Raw genomic sequence first — 16,719 nt, forward strand, 5'->3', positions numbered from 1 at the left:
ATATGTATTCAGCTGCATCTCTGTTTATTTACAGCTCAGGGTGGGGGCTTGAATTTCCATGATATTGAGAAATCAAGTCTGAGAAAGTCATTCCTGGCAGTTATCTAGGACTTCAGCAAACTGGATCAGTTGAAACTACAGAGAGGATTTGCAGAAATTTCTGCTTACTAGGGAGCATGACTCTTTGAAATTAAATCTTTTTTTATTAATTGCATCCAGTGTTTTAGAGGATAAAAATCTTCATTTGATATGTTCAATGAAAAACCCCTGCCCTAGTGTTTTTAATGTAAAAACTTTTTACATAACAGCAGATATTAATTACTTTATCAAATAGCTTTGGCACTAAAGTGATATTCAGAAAACTTAAATTCTATCTCTTTTTATGAAATAGGGTGAGAAGTGGCTCATAATTAAAAAAATGCTACACAATGTTTTTTAGATGCATGGCAAAATATCAATCACTTTTTTTTTTTTTGGAGGATTATCTAGGATTAACTACTAAGGCTAAACATGGTGATTGTTCAGAATTTTAGCTGTCCCTTCATTTTTTGCCCAAAAGGGGAAAATAATGCTCTTTCCTGTCTTAGAACATTGAAAATTAAGACAATTGCAACAACATGATATCTATTAAAAACAAAATAGAAAGGATAGTGGAAAAATTAACTGAGTGCAAACAGATAAACTTTTGGAAATGGTGATAATTCCCAACACTTAGATTTTTGGGCATAGTTATGAAATGTGTTGCCATTTATCAACTTTTAAAAGTTTGAGGGTTTTTTTTTTTTCATATAGAAAAATCTAAGGTGGTGCTTTTATGGTTTATTGTGGGGATTTTTTGTTTGGTTTTTTTTTCTCTTCCTTTCTCTTTTTTAACCTGTGGCTTGAAAGGAAGCAGCAGTGAGAATGAATTTCATGCTAGTAGACACTTTTAGGACTAGATTTAGCTGCAGTCACATTAGCTTAGATAATGGGAGAATTTTTCTTCATTGAAAATGCTCCCTGTCGCTTAAGAAGGACTCACTGAGGCAGCCTGCCATCTAGCTTTTTCACAGCAAAATAGGCTTGCAGACTGCAGATGAGAGACTCGGGAGCAGAGACAATTTTAACTTAGCCATCCCTAATTTATCTCAAGCTTTTTCAATTCATCTTCACTGCTCTATGCACACTGGAACACCAGATTGTCAACCCCTGGGAAAGGAAAGCAGCCAGGGATCTAGAGAGCTGTCACATCCTGAGAAATATTTAAATTGTGCTGATTTTCTTCTGGAGTGCTGAGCAGAGGGAATGAAACTCTCCATCAAGTCATAGCTTTGCGGGCAATAGATCAGAGGATACTGCCAGTTTTCCTAATGGATTATTGTTATCGGGCAGGTTCTTCCTGAAGGTATGTAGTTACTCTCTCGATTCATTACCCACACTATTTATCAGGTAATGATCTAATGAACTGGTAATCCAGATACATTAAGAAAAATGTTAACTAAGTAGTCTGTATTGATTGAATGATGGCACTTTATTGCAGCATGTTTGCAGGTAAAATACTCTGATCTACTTAGTGTAGATGTGTCGTACCTGCTGCCAAGTGCTTTGTCAGCAATCCCCCCGAGCAAAACCAATCCCTAGCCTTTAAACAAAAAAGCAAAAATCCATTGTGCTGCATATAATATTGCCACAAGTTTATGCTGATTGTCCAGAGAATGTTGTTTTCTGAAACAATGAATAAAAAATAGCAAAATCATATGTCTGATTTTAAATTTGTTATAAATGAGTATTATTTTGCAAAATATTTTCCAACCTGGATATATGCAGAACTACCCTTAAAGTACTGCAGATTAATTCTGTAGTTAGATATTTGCTTGTTTACTACAATGTTCCAACCTTTCACATGGGGAGTTACAAGATTTCATTCTGAAAATCTCTGACAGATATGTGACAGAAGTCTGTTGTTGCATCTGTACTGCCACACTCCAGGAGCTTCTTAGAAGAGCATAAGGATTATATACCATAACTGGAGATTTAAAAATAAAATCTGTAAAGAATTTCTTGCCTTTTAAACTTCTGTGTTTACATGAATTACAGCCTGTTCCTCTTAATCTGAATTGCTTACTGCATGTCTGTAGCTTGTGAGGCAGCCTGACCTAAAAATGAAAGATCTCTAAATTGCAGAAGCAGCCAGACATTTTTGAACTCTTCCAAGCGCGGGAGTTGCTGCAGAGATGGAAAAAGCACTGCCACGTTTAAGTTAAAGTCCTGGCCTTGTTTCATCTCCAAGTTGGCACTCTACCTGAGTGCAAACTCTGAGACTTAAGCACAAATTGGCAGGTGCAGGGCTAAGCAGGAGTTAAGCCCTGAGAAAATAAAAATGCTTATCTGTAGCTCCTTGTCCAGTGCACTGGCTGGGCTGCTGTCATGCTACCAAGAGTAAATGATGTATGAGCTTGTCTGTGGTGTACTTGATAGTGCAGTGGACATGCTGAACTGGATTTTTAGTCACAAGACAGATGTTTGTCATATTTTTGAACATGCTGCTGACAGAAAGCAATAAGATAGAGATAAATACAAAGCTGGGGTATGAAGGGGGTATTAAAAGCCCATATTGGTTAAAAGAAGTAAATGTGTGACAAGATCATTTTCAGTATGTTTATCTTCCTCTGTTTAGGGAATATATTATGTTCAAGGCATTGATAAAAATTACAGTGGTACATGTTGCTTCTGTATGTAACACCTCAAAGTTCCTTTCTCCTAGTGCCTTGGAAAGGCTGAAGAAAAAAGTGGAGAGATTGATTCCATTGCATTTCCAATGAACTCTCTTAAAGCACTTCCTTTCCTATGGACCTCAGAAAGACTCAGGCAAAGACGCTTCCATTAAGCTTTCCCTAGAGGGTCCTACCATCAGCAAGATATTTTTTATAGAAAATGTGTGCAATAGCTGTCTTTTCCCCTGTCTCTCAAACTTTTCACTTAAACATACAGAGGCATCATAACATGCTTCTGGATATCCATGGATATTTTAGCATTTTGTGCAATCACTTATGTATGTCACAATCTAGAGGGTAATACAGGTTTTTCTTATTATATATTGTTCATATGAAAAACTAGCTTCTCCAGATCACATTCCATTTTGTCTTCTTTGGGTTCAATTATATGTTTAAATGTTTAGCTACTTTAACAACTAGCTTTTTAAATATAATTATTTCTGATATATGTGATTGGGGAGTAACCAAGAGCAACACAAAAGTATCTTGATCTTTTCTCTAAAGCAAGATGAAACACACTAAAACAAGATTTACATAGGAGGGTGATATTAAAGAATAGAAAATAAATGAAGATTAATAGCTTTATTTTTAATTTTTACCTTTGCATTTTATTTTCCTTTTTTCTATCATGATGTGCAGTAATAGTTCTCCCCCATTCTCCTGATAGAGAGTTCTGATATACCCACATATTATGGTGATCTCAGGTGGATATTTCTACTGCCTTCTGATGTACTTTTAGACTATTTTTGTAAAGAACTGTATTACAAAATAGCATAAATGGATGAAATATGTGGAATAGCATAAATGGATGAAAAAAGTCTGGGAAGAAAGCTGAAGCACAAATTGTTTGTTATGGTGTTAAATTTATAGTCTGTAGTCTTCTGCCCCTCCTGATTCCACTGGTATTCCTGTTCCACCTTTACTGTTCTTACTTCTTTCCTACATGAAGTTCATAAAAAAAAGAAAAAAAGCTATGCATAAGAATTTACAGCAATGTAACAAATAAACCTATTTTATTTACATTCTTCAGCAGTCCTTAGCCACTGGTTATCCCCTGTGCCAAATTTGGCTGAAGTCAGCTTATATGTTGACTCTATTCATTCCTTGATACCATAGGTTCTACTCCCTGTTTTGCTGTGTTCCACACAAATCATAAAAACAAAAGGAAAAATTTTGACTGTTTTATGCAATGCTTCTGGTTTTCTCTCGTGTTTATTTAACATCTGAGTTAAGAATTTGTTCTTCTCCCAGAGTGAGCCTCTAGAAGGTAAAGATATTACCCTGAATTGATACAAAAAAGGCAGCTTCTTATTTGTGTCATTCTTCTTCCTTCTTACTTATTCTAGATTTGGCACTATGTTTGTGATAACACATAATTCTGTGCAATGGATAAAATAATATTTCTATGAACATGTTTTGGAAAAAAGTAATTCATGGCTCTTTAAAATCATCTGTTCTTTGAACTCTAGCAGGTATCTTGTGGGAAAAGTGCTTAGAAGAAGACCTAGGGGCATGGATAATGACAAAATGAATGTTCTCAGGCAAAACCTGGGTATTTCCAAGATTAGGATGTCCTATGACCTGATTTATTTCTTCCCTTTGTAAGTCTTTCTAGGTTTCAGGACTGATTTGCTGCTGTTCAAGTATTAATTAAATCAATTATTTTGTTTCATATGTATCATTTACACAGACCATTAACTAGAGGACATGTTCAATTATATGTTAATTCTGCTAAGATTTAAGTAGCCTAATGACCTACAGAAAATCTGTGTTTTCACACACATAATTTCATAATTTTGAGTGAACAAGAGTGAAAAGATGGTTTTCCCTGAAAATCATGTTTGATTATTGTAAAGAAATTCAAGAAACTGTCGTGGAAATAAGATACAAAGCTAGTTCACATTTGACAAGTTGTCTTATTTTGATTGAAATGCTTCAGCATGCTCTCAAAGTGTGATCCAGCTCCTTAAATTGTGGGTTACCTTGCCTAGCTAGATGGACAAGTCCAAGGCCTCACACAAATTTTGTGTTGTATCTTTTAGTCCATTATTTTAGTTATGCAAAATATATGAAATTTTAGTAAACATTAATATTTGACTGAGTAGATATATATGTTCATATCCTAATAAATTAAAAAAAAATATAAATAGGCACCAGAATTCACTTCTCCTTATTTACTTTGTTTCTATCTCTTGAGAGAATTCAGATCAAATAATAACACAATTTTAATGACTTATATTGTCCTAATAGACAAAGTGTAAAGCAGCTGGTATTCCTGTTGAAAGGCACACGCCTCACAAAAATATTGAAAAGTTTGTGATTAAATGAATTAATTTTGATTTGCAGGTAATATCTTTCAGATTATGCATTTTGAAGTTAATTTTAAAGTGTACACTAATTCTCTTGTTCTATCATTACCTTAGTTTAACATATTTTAAGTAAAGCATTTTGTTTTGAAACACTTGCAAAGATTTGGGGTTTTCTGTTTGTGTGCCCCACCCACTCTGCACCAATGAAATGCTATGAAACACATTTCAAAATCTGTAATAGCTACCCCTATTACATTTCTGGAAAACCCAAATTTTGGAGCAAGAAAACCTATAAGTATATGTTTCAAAGGTAATTTAAAATAAACTTTTTACTGTAAATTTGAATCTTGTTCCACCTTGCTATGCAGTAGAAAGTAAATATGACTAAAAAAGTAAGAATATCTTTAATCTTTTCTTGCACTTGTGCTTTCTTTTATGTATTGCTGAGCATAGAAGTTATTCTAAAATATCCTGGGCTAAAATATCTTCTTCTTGTCAATAAATATGCAGAATTTTCTGCAGTATGTATTTTCAGGTGCAATTAAAATTTGGTTTGTTCAGGGGGAATTCAATATTGCTTTTCTAACTTAATTCTGTCATTACAATTACTATATGATATAGAGAGATAAATAACATTACTGAAGAGGTTATAGTGATAGATCTTGTTCTGATTGTCTTTTAATATCCTGTTTTCCTCTTTCTTACACTTCTGGAAGTCACTACATTGAAGGCAATGGAACAAATGACAGTGAAATCAGATTCCCTATGTTTAAGTATTCCAGTTGACCCTTAACATTCATCAGCATGAAGTTTCTATCTTAAATTGTGTCTGTTAGTAAGGCTTTGAAAGGTACATGATTTGTTTGAACATAAAACTGCTTATGCTTTGCTTTTCCAGCTGCTGCTGAAGACTGGCAAAACTTTTCAAGAGTCCATAGCTTCTCAAATTTTGAAAAATACTTAATCAGAAGTTAAGGCACATGAAAAATTATATTTCAAAAAACTGTGAAGAGTTCCTTGATTACTTCTTATTGTCTTTGATGCCCAAAACTTTCATTATTTGAAGTGAGTGAACTGTGTATTTCATACGGATAGTTTGAAGGACACTTCTGAGGTGTGTTGTCATCACAAAAATTTATATTGAAACACTTTTAATATTCTTTGACTATTTTGGAGCAGCAATTAACTTTAAAAAAGATTGGTAAGCATGAAAATTTTTGTGTTAAACAAAAAGCATTTCTAATTTGTGTTTTTAAATGTGTCAAACATTACATGGAAGGATAGAAGTTGTCTCTGTGAAATGAAATTACAGTATTAAAAAAGGAGGAGTTGCTAACTATCTTTAGTGAAGATTTACCTCCTTTCTCCAGTATTTCCTCTAATCCTATTTCATCAACTTTCATTTTTCAGGTTGAACTTTTCTGATATTATATGGAAAAAGTTAGAGAAAGTCAAATTTAAGAGGTTTTACTTTTTATGACTACTATTTTTGAAGAAATAGAGGGACCAATAGGCTTTCCCTACCTGTTTGCTCATATACAGTGTAGGAATGAAAGACGTTCATATTTCATCTATTCTCTTCTTGCAAAATCATAAAGAATAGAGAATAGATAAAATAAAATAAAAAAAAACAAAAAAAAACCCAAAAAACAACCAAACAACAATAAGAAAAAACAGATTCACAAAATATTTTAAGACACTAGGAAAAATATTTTGTTCTGTTTTCTGTCTTCTGTATTCTCAAGGACATTAATAAACTGTTGTGAATAATGCAACACAGTCTCTGGAATTTAGGGATGAGTTTTAGCACTTTTAAATTACTGAAATATTACTCCCATAAATGGCCTTTCACACTCAGCAGTTGATTCCCACCCTCCTATGGTAAAATCTATGTTAATCATCATATGGTATGCTTTACTATTGCTTATTGTACTATTATGAGTTTGTGCTTCAGTATGATGCAACAGCAGCCACTTCAGCATCTTGCCAACACCAAAAGAAATATCATGCTAGGCCTTTCCTCTTCTGGAATGGCTTTGACTTGAAGCTCTGCCCTCCAGCCAGCAAGAATAAGTCTGATAAAAAAACTAGCTTTGTGGAAAAAAATTGAATAGTTTTTCAATAGTTTAGTAATGTGAATCATAAGGATCTGATGAATCTGAGACCTGAATCACAGCATCAAAATACCAGGGAGACTGAGGCTGTCAGAGTAATTAGGTGGAAGGAGGAATTCCCTATTTTTTTGCAGCAGTAAACTGTTAAATTACAACAGCCATGACATTTAACCTCACCTTAAAAGTGCCTTTCACTCTTTGCATGTCTCCCCTACAATGAAATGGACTCCTGTGCTAAACAACGAAGAAACTTGTCTCATCTGTTTCTCCTGCCATTGGCTGTGGCCTCCCTGGACACGATCTCATCTTTGTAGCCACATGCTGCTACGCCCTACCTCCTGTCAAAAAGTGTCAGGGGAGGAGAAATGAGGAAAAACTCACTTTCAGAAAAGAACTTATTTCTCTGGTGTGTTCCTCTCTGGGGAAAAGCAGATTGGCAGCCAGACAGGCCGGTTGAAATCACCTAGAGCTCTGAAACTTCCCTTGCCACTAAAATACCTGCTGCAATATTAGTCAAACTGCTGAGTCAATAAGGATCTTTAAGAGTTGTAAAGATCTGCACAGTTTACCTGATCTAGTGGAACAAACCCCAGATCTGATCAGTTTTATAAAAGTACTTCCTTCCATACTTGATAGTGAAGTAGTTTGTTCTTGGTTTTTGTTGTGTTTTTGTTGTTCTTGTTTTGTTTTTTTTGTTTTGGTTTTGTTTCTTGGGTTGTTTTTTTTTAAGCAAGTTTTTCTAAAAACTTCTTTGCTTGTTTTTTGTAATTTGGATCTGTCAGCCCTCTGTGAGAACTTCAAAGTCTGGGGATTTGGTTGGTTATTTGGTTTGTTGGGTGTTTTTTTTTTTTTGTTTTTTTTTTTTTTTGTTTTTTTTCTTCTTTGTTTGTGGCTTCCACAATGCTGGAGATTGAAGGGACTAGGCACACTAAGCTAAACCTATGTATGCATCTTAAAACGGGCAATGCTTTAAGAATTTCCAAGTTCGTACAGTGTGTGTTGCTGCATCTTAATCTTCAGCTTGATCAGGATCATCTTTCTTTCCGTGCATCTAGACTAAAGGTCTTGAGTGGAATTCCTAATAGAGTAAAACAGAATCACAGAATCAGAAATTAGTGGGGTGAGAAGGGACTTTTGGAGGTAAACTGGTCTTGAACTGAAGTCCAACACCATGTGCTTCTGTCAGCTTCTGAATACCTCCAAGGACAGACACTCTATGTCAGCATTGTGTGAGTGCTCATGTCACACTCACAGTAAGGAAGTGACTCCCAGGGCTCAGAGGATACCTTCTGGGCTTTAACTTGTGCCCATTGCCTCTGGTCCTGTTGGTAGACACCACTGAAAAGAGCCTGGCTCCATCTTACTTGCACTGTCTCTTTGAGCATTTGTGCACATTAGTAAGGCTTCTCTACTCCAAGCTGAACAGTCCCATTTCTCTCAGAATTTTCTCACAGAAGAAATGGTCCAGTCCCTACATCATCTTTGCAGATCTTCACTGAACTGGCTCCAACTTGTCAGTGTCTCTTTTGTACTGGGGAGCCTGGAACTGGACACAGTATTCCAGATGTGGCCTCATCAGTGCTGAGTAGAGCACAGGCAGTACCTATCTCCATGTACTGACAGTGCTTTGCCTCCTGCAAGCTGGAAGCCTCCTTCATGGCAAAGGCACCATTACTGGCTCCTGATTAATTCAGGGTCCATCAAGACCCCTGGTATTTTTCTAGCAAGCTTCTGTCCTGCTGTGTGTCTCCTGGCATGTATTGTTGCATGAGTTGCTCTTCTCCAGATGCATGACTTTGCACTTCCCTCGATGAAATAAAATAATACATTGCTTAAAAAGACTATAAAATTTTATTTCTTTATATATACCTCTCAAATTGTTTTGAGGACCCCAGGCCACGTTATTTAATTCATTTTCCTAAATAAATTTTAAAAATTAAGACATTAAGAACTATGATTTCAATCAGAAAATTAAGCTGTTTTTTCCCTTTCTTTTGTCTTATGTTAATGATTCCTGTTAACTACAGAAATATGATGTCACAATTGATCATCAACAGTGTTTCTAAGGGTTCAGTTCTAGTGATGGTTCTATTTGAAATATTTTTCAACAATATACAAGCAGAACTTTAATATACTGTTAGCAAATTTTCTGATGATACCAAGCAGGGAGGTGCTGAGGACTTGGCCTTGAGAAGGAATCTAGATAGATTAGAGCACTCGGTTATAAATATTGGCATGAATATTAACAAGTCTAAAATGCCCAATTCTGTGATTCTGCACCTGGGACAGGGTATTGCCTGGCTCTAGTATACATTGCAAGAGGAGTGGCTGGACAGCAGCCCTGCAGGAAGGGATATGAGGATGCTGCTCAGCAGCAGGTCCTACATGGGTCAGCAGTGGTCCTTCACAGCCCAGAGGGCACAATGCATTCTAGGGTTCACCAAACACTGCGTGACAGCTGAGAGAAAGAGGTGATTATCTCACTGTGAGCACTGTGTGCAGCTCTGGGCCCCACGGTTTGAGGAGTGAGAATCCTTCAGTGCCTCTAGAGGACATGGATGAAAGGGCTGGAGGGAATGTATTGTGAGCAGCAGATAAGGACTTCGGCTTTGTCTGCTTTGCAATAAGGCAGTCTGAGGGGTAATGATAAAGACATTAAACAGGACTGACCCTAAACTGAGCCATGTGAAACCTCACTAGTGACCATCTGCCAGCCTGATGTAACACCATTCACCACTATGAAGATACCTAGCAGAACTTTATCATATATAAATGTATATAATTCTTTTAGTTACTTCATTTAGTTTATTGAAGAAAATTTTTAAACAATTTTAAAAAATAAAAAATATAAATGAAAGAAAAATTCTTACTTAAAACTGAAATTACCCTGCATATAAAAACATAACACTGGCGTATTTTCTCACACTAATTTTGTGTAAATATTGATAAACATTTATATTAACAGAGAGAGTTCAAATTCCATACTGAAAGTATCTCTACATATGAAATGAAGGAGTGCAGAAGAAGAAATGGATAGAAACCCCAGAAAAACATGCGAGCGGAAATACTGAACACATGGCAATGTTCACTATAATGCATTGTTTCATAATGATCTTGGTAGAGAAAAATGCCAGGGTGTATGGATTGAACCATAAAGATCAAGCAATTACATCTTGAGACAATAAAGATCACTTACTGGATGTGGTGCATTTATTCAAAATAAAAGTACTGCAAACAGTATCTCTAATAGTACACGAATGGCAGACTTCCAGGTCATTTTGGAGAAATACTTGGTCTCTGTATGCAGCAGCAGTCTTGTAAGTACATGCAGATGAAACCTATTAACTCCTTCCTAGAAATTAATATGAAAAAGAAATTCTGTATTGTGAAATCAGTAGACAAACTCAGTCAGGACTCAAACTCAGGAAAAATTTTAAAAAATGCTCAAAAATTTAATCCACAATTCCATGCAGGTAACTGACTATTCTCCTGAACAAAATCTGTAGGTTATCTTTTCCAATCCAGTATTTTTATGAACACGTAAGGGCAATGTATTTATTTTTAATAGCTTGAAACTTCCCAGCCTCAGGCATACTTAACTGAGGGAGTGAATCTTTTCTTGTGAGTGTCCCAAAAAGATGTTCAATAGCACTAGATCTTCTTTATGTTAGGTTTGTTCCATAGCCAGAGATTCCTGTTTGAGATTTCCTGTAGGTTCTCTACCTGCTCTGTAATGATGAGTTAGATTTTCCAGTATTGTCAAATGGTGTAGCAGAATCTCCAGAATGCACGGCCCATTCTCAGGCACAGATACAAGATCTGCAAGTAAACACCCTTGGTTCAGTGCCAGTACTGCATGTCAAAATTCTCAGCTTCAAATGAAACCCATCTTACCCAAGTAAAACATACACAAGGGCTCATGCAGATGTTTGAAAAGCCTTAAAAAGGATTTTAGTTTTCAGTTGTGTAGATTTTTTTGTTGTTTGTTTGTTTGTTTTTAATTTAGATTTGGTTATATGCAATATAAAACACCACTTCATTGTAAATTGAAAATCTGTTTGGCAAAGAAATGGAAAAGCATAATTGCTGAAATTTACCAGTACATCGTGCCAAATTGAAGTAACGTAACAACCTGAAATTTTATTCCTTGTCATTGAACTGTTAATCCAAAAAAATTGTTACACTTTTTAGAGAACATATTACAAATTTACCATACAGAATTGGTGTGTTCAGTACTATGTCTCTAACTTTATTTTAAAGTGCATTATTTTCAGTATCTATGACAAAGGATGATGCATCCTTCATGAGCTGTTAGTTTGTGTCCTCTGCCTTCTTATTTCAACTAAGACTCCATTCTTATTCAAAAAGGAAACAAACAAAAATGAGTGACCAAAATAGACTTGCTTCTAATGTTAGATGGCAAGGATTTTTTGTGTGCATGCTTGTAATAGATAGATAGATAGATAGATAGATAGGAACGGTAATGAAAAATAATATCTTGTGACTTTGAAATGCAAATGGAACATTTTAATTTCTTTTGAAAATTAGTTTCAAGATCAACAACAATCTTACATTTAAAACTATACAAGACTCTTTTTTCTGTAAACTTCACATATAAACTTTAAACAACCTATCTGAAACATAAGGTGCTCTACTTAGCAATTAAAAGACTGGTTAGCTGTGTTCTGATTAGTATTCTTAGATCGAGAGATAACTGTTTTATAGAATAGACTGTTAAAAGACTTTTCCTTTTCAGAGATTTCTAGTATGATTTACAAAAATGCTTAAACAGACTATTTTGTAAAACACAAATTATACTTATTTGCCTAAATAACGATTTTTCTGAAAAGTGGAAATATATTTCAATGTACATTTTTGGGAGTCAAGAATAAGATCCAAAAATAATTTTCTGGATAAAAAAGTTTGTATTTTTCCTAGAAGCCTTTTTTTGCAAAGGATAGGATGAAATAATTTCTTACATATAGAAGCATCTGTACCTTTTAGTGCAAAATTGCTGGAATTCTAACTGGTCTGTTTCATGCAACATTTGTCTGTTTTCCTTTCTCCTCCATATATCCCCATTTCTTCATTGATTCATAATTCAGCCACCAATATCCTGTCTAAGATGCTGGGTTAGGCAGCCATCTGTCTCTCAAAATTTTCTCCTGACATTGCTTCTCTTATCAATATGGCAAAAAGAGATGTACAGATGGCTATATGGCTAACTAAACTGAAAATATCAAAGGAAAAGTGCCTTTCAGAAATATTTTTCCTTTCCATTTACGCCATCCAATTGGAGAAACTTGTGGGATAATGGCCTTGAAAATAGTCTGCTTTATTAGCATTCTGTCTGTTCTTCACTCTTTTCCTTTCACTATAGCAGATGCTTAAAGGGGCAGTGACTAAAAGCCCTTTGACCTTTGTAAGGGTTTCTCCTGTTGAGTGGTTCATTGACAGAAGCAACTTCTCTTTTTAATGTAGTAGAGTGCAACCAGGAGAAACTCCATGTTAGTAGCATGGAGGTTTGGTCGCTCTCCAGAAACTGAGTAGGTTACCGCTCAAATTCATATGGAGTCCCACATCACAGCTCAAATTCCTCCCTGTTACTAAACCAAGTTAAAAGTACCTGTGTTTCACACGGCAATTTTAATGTAAACATATATTGCACCTCTTTAATGATGCAATGTTGTTACTGGTCCCTTGCAGTCCAGGTGAATCCTGAGAACATGAGTGGTGAAGTAATGCAAATGTGACCAGCATCTTGCTTAGCGTTTGCTATATAGAGACAGGGACAAGTAGTCTGGTCACTCATGCCAGACATTTTATATGTGTTTCTACTACAATTGACGGGTATATCTTTACTGAGAAAATTTATTTTAAGTTTTTAACCCTGAAAACACTCTGTTCATACCACAATCTTGCACGAGTATTTAACGTTTAACAGAAGTTTGATTACTGAAATACCAGCTTTACTCATAGTTTTAATGAAGACCAGTGCTGCTTAAAACTCAAGCTCTATGTTTCAATAACACATAATTTATCAAATGGAATATGTACTGTTCCCAGAGTGTTGACATGTAGAGTGAGTGTTTTAATGAAATTAGTTTTTACAATATGGACAGAATGCTCACACAGTACTGTTTAATCAATTAGCAGAGAAAGCACAAAAATATCTCCTTTCAGTAGATCCAATTGCTCCACACGCTGCTGTGGAAGCAGATGATGAATATTTAATACTAAATAGGTGCCCTGGTTTGTGTGCTGAAATGTTATCTCATTACTTAAAGAATGTGCTTATAGAACTGATATATTGCATTACTTGGTCATACTGTGTCAAGTTGAATTGACTTTTAATGCAAACTATGTAACATGATGTGACATCCTGTAATTTTCCATAATTTGATATGACATAATTTAGCCAGTCAGAAATGTAAAACAAACAAAAATTTGTCCATGAGGAAATTCATGCTGCTCATTTAGGCAAATGTGAGAAGTGTTTTTTGCCAGAAAATTAAATGGAAACATATTTCATATGATGAAACTCCCTAGAATTATTCTCTATACAAAAGGGTAGAATTTTTTCACCAAAAAAGACTTTGGAGGTGATGAATAGTTAGTTTTACTGTGTTCAGGTCTAACTAATGTCTTGAACTGTTACCGTTTTCCTCAAAACCTATCAGAATACAGGATCTGGCTTTCTAGTAATAATTTAGTGCAGTGAATGAAAACTTCTCCTCCCAAGTCATTAGCACAGACATGTTAGCAATCATGTTGAAGCAGAAAAAATATTTTTGTGAGTAGGAGTTGATGGACTCATAGCTCTGTATCTGATCACTGAGTCAAGAGATTCATGTTAACATGAAATACATGTCAACCCGAGCTGATGGTGTCAGGCAGGTGTCACCCACAGTATCAAACAGTGACTGACAGAAAATTCATTACTTGATTTGGGGCTTAATTGTTTTGCTTACTTGAGGCAACTTATCAGCTTCAGGCACTCAGCAGGGCATAAAGCTCTGGGGCTATAGAGAAAGAACAAAAACAAGGTGAATAACACAGAAAAAAGAGACAAAGTTATTCCATTTGTCAGGAGCAATTTATACATCTTAGGCTGTCCATATACATGGGAGAAAAACAGTGCTTGAAATAAAGCAGAAGACAATCCTATATGTTATTTCAAGCAATCTTTGGCAAAATTACTTCAGTAAGCTACAGCTATGTGAAATAATCTACAATTGAAATTCATGCTGAGCTTTGAGATGCAGCAATCTTCCAGCCTTGCTTTGACCCAAATCTTAATAATGGCCAATCAAAGAGTAATATATGAAAAATTCTAAATGCGCTCAATCCATGGCAAGATTGTGCTTTTAAAGCCGTATTGTAAAATTTGCTTTTTATTTAAGATGTAAAAATGAAAAATAATCTAACTTTATTTTATAAATATTTTATATTATACGTTGTTAAAAGGTACCAAGGCTCTTTATACCCATTTCTTTAGCTAAATATCACTGTATTTTAGATGAGAGATTTTCTGGAAGAAGTAAAATATTTCAGAAACTTTTTTTTCAAATATCAAATATGTTTTCATTCTTTTATCTGTTCAGTTTAGTAGTTTCTTATAACTCAATGACTTAAGATAAAGGACAGAGTAGACAAAATTTCTTATCTTTATCATCCCACATACTTATTTGGAATGAGCTAAAGTGATGCTGGACAAGAACTAGCAGAATTCTTCCTTTTCTTAAGAATATCTCTATCCAGGAAGCCAATAATTTTGAAACTTCATACTTGTATAAAGTATTGTGTTTTTTATAAAACTTAATCAGCCACATAATGTTTCACAACATATTCTAACTAATGATATGGGGGAGTACATGAGGGAAATGGGCACCTTGATAAATTACTGTGTTTTCTTCCAGACCCTTCTGAAGAACTGGTGGCACAATCACTTTAGTTTAGCTATAAAATATCCCTGCTCTGATTGGGGAGGTTAAGTCAAATGTCGTTTGTGTATCCTTCCTCCCTAAATTAATCTATAAACCTGTGAGTCTATGTAATAAAATTATTTGAGCAGGTATAGAATTTTAAAAGAGTATATACACAAAGAACAAAGAAGCAATGTTGCAGAACTACAGGATGACTGAGGTTGGCAAGGATATCTGCAGATCATCTGCTCCAACTCACATGCTCAAAGCATGGCCAGCTAGTGTAGGTTAAGGAGGTCTGTGTTCAGTTGGGTTTTGATCATCTCTAGGGATGGGGATGCCACAAAATAAATGACAAATCTTCTGTGTTTGATCACCCTCATAGTGAAAATATCTTTATTATGTTTTAGAGGAATTTCTTGTATTTGCCTCTTGTCCAGTCACTAAATAACACTAAAAAAGAGCCTGGCTCTGCTTTCTTCACAGCTCTCTTGAACATGGATGGATAAGGTGGCCTCTCTTCTCCAAGCTGAAAAGACCCAGGCCTCAGACTCTCTTTATATGAAAGATTCTTCAAAGCCTTAATTATCTTAGTTATCTTTCTGGTGTGTTGATGTGCTTGCCCTAGTAGGTCCACTTCTCTCCTGGACTGGGGAATCCAGAACAGGATGCTCCAGGTGTGTCCCTTCAGGGCTGCCAAGGGGGAAAGGATCACCTAACCTGGTGGCAGTACTCTTAATAATGCACTCCGGGGTGCTCTTGGACTTCTTTGCTGCAAGGCCACATTGGTATTTCATGGTCAGCTTGTTCACTAGTACCTCCATCCAGGACCTTCTCTGAAAAGCTGATTCTTAGCCAGCTGACCACCAGTGTGCTTTAGAGCCTGATGTTGTTCTTCCCTGGTCACAGGTCATAGGTATTTTCCTTTGTGGAACTTCATGATCCAATGTGCACATTTCTCCTGGCTTAGACGTCCCTCTGTGGTCCCTTCGTAAGGCAGTGCACCCATCTCATGCATTCTTGACACTCTGCACAGTTTTTAAAAATCATCCATGTCATTAATGAAGAAGTAAAAAACCTTTGTCTCTATTATTGGCCAGGAATCATTGAAGGCATATATAACCAGCAAGGAGAAAAGTGAAAAAAGCATAGGATACCTCAACATTTCCCATGTTCTTTGTAACCAGTTCTTCGTCTCTAATCAGCAGAGATGATTGTGGGCCTTCATTTTCTCTCATCTTCCTTTTGCTGATGATACATTTGGAGGAGTCCCGCTTTCCCCGCAGGTTCACAAGTCCAGGTGGACTTTTTCTTTCCTTACACTATCCCTTTCATTTTTGGACAAGTGCCTTTTATATTCATTCTGGTGACCAGGCCCTGGTTTCACTTCTTGTATGCTTTCCATTTATGCTTAATTTTTTTTAGGTTCTCCTTACACACCTGTAAATGTCTGTCGCCTTTTCTTGGCTGTCATTCTTGGCTTGATATATTTTTGGAGTCTGAAGAAGCTTGGTCTTTGAAAATCACTGACTGTGTGATTTATATTCATTCTCAGCATAAGCTGTTAGATAATAGACAGCTTTCTCAAAAGTATTTTTTCAGAACAGTGATAGTTTGC

The 16,719-nt window shown here is 35.6% G+C and overlaps 1 protein-coding gene across 1 annotated transcript in view; it reads left to right on the plus strand.

Annotated features, from left to right (window-relative positions):
- Positions 1-1,091: 1,091 nt before the first annotated feature.
- The window catches only part of MGAT4C (MGAT4 family member C), a 326,605-nt gene continuing 310,977 nt past the window's right edge, over positions 1,092-16,719 (plus strand). The window contains 1 exon segment of the mRNA XM_063154937.1: positions 1,092-1,384. The gene's annotated coding sequence lies outside the window, so the exon portion shown is untranslated.

Source organism: Melospiza melodia, chromosome 4 (genome assembly GCF_035770615.1).
Source record: "Melospiza melodia melodia isolate bMelMel2 chromosome 4, bMelMel2.pri, whole genome shotgun sequence".
Taxonomy (NCBI): domain Eukaryota; kingdom Metazoa; phylum Chordata; class Aves; order Passeriformes; family Passerellidae; genus Melospiza; species Melospiza melodia.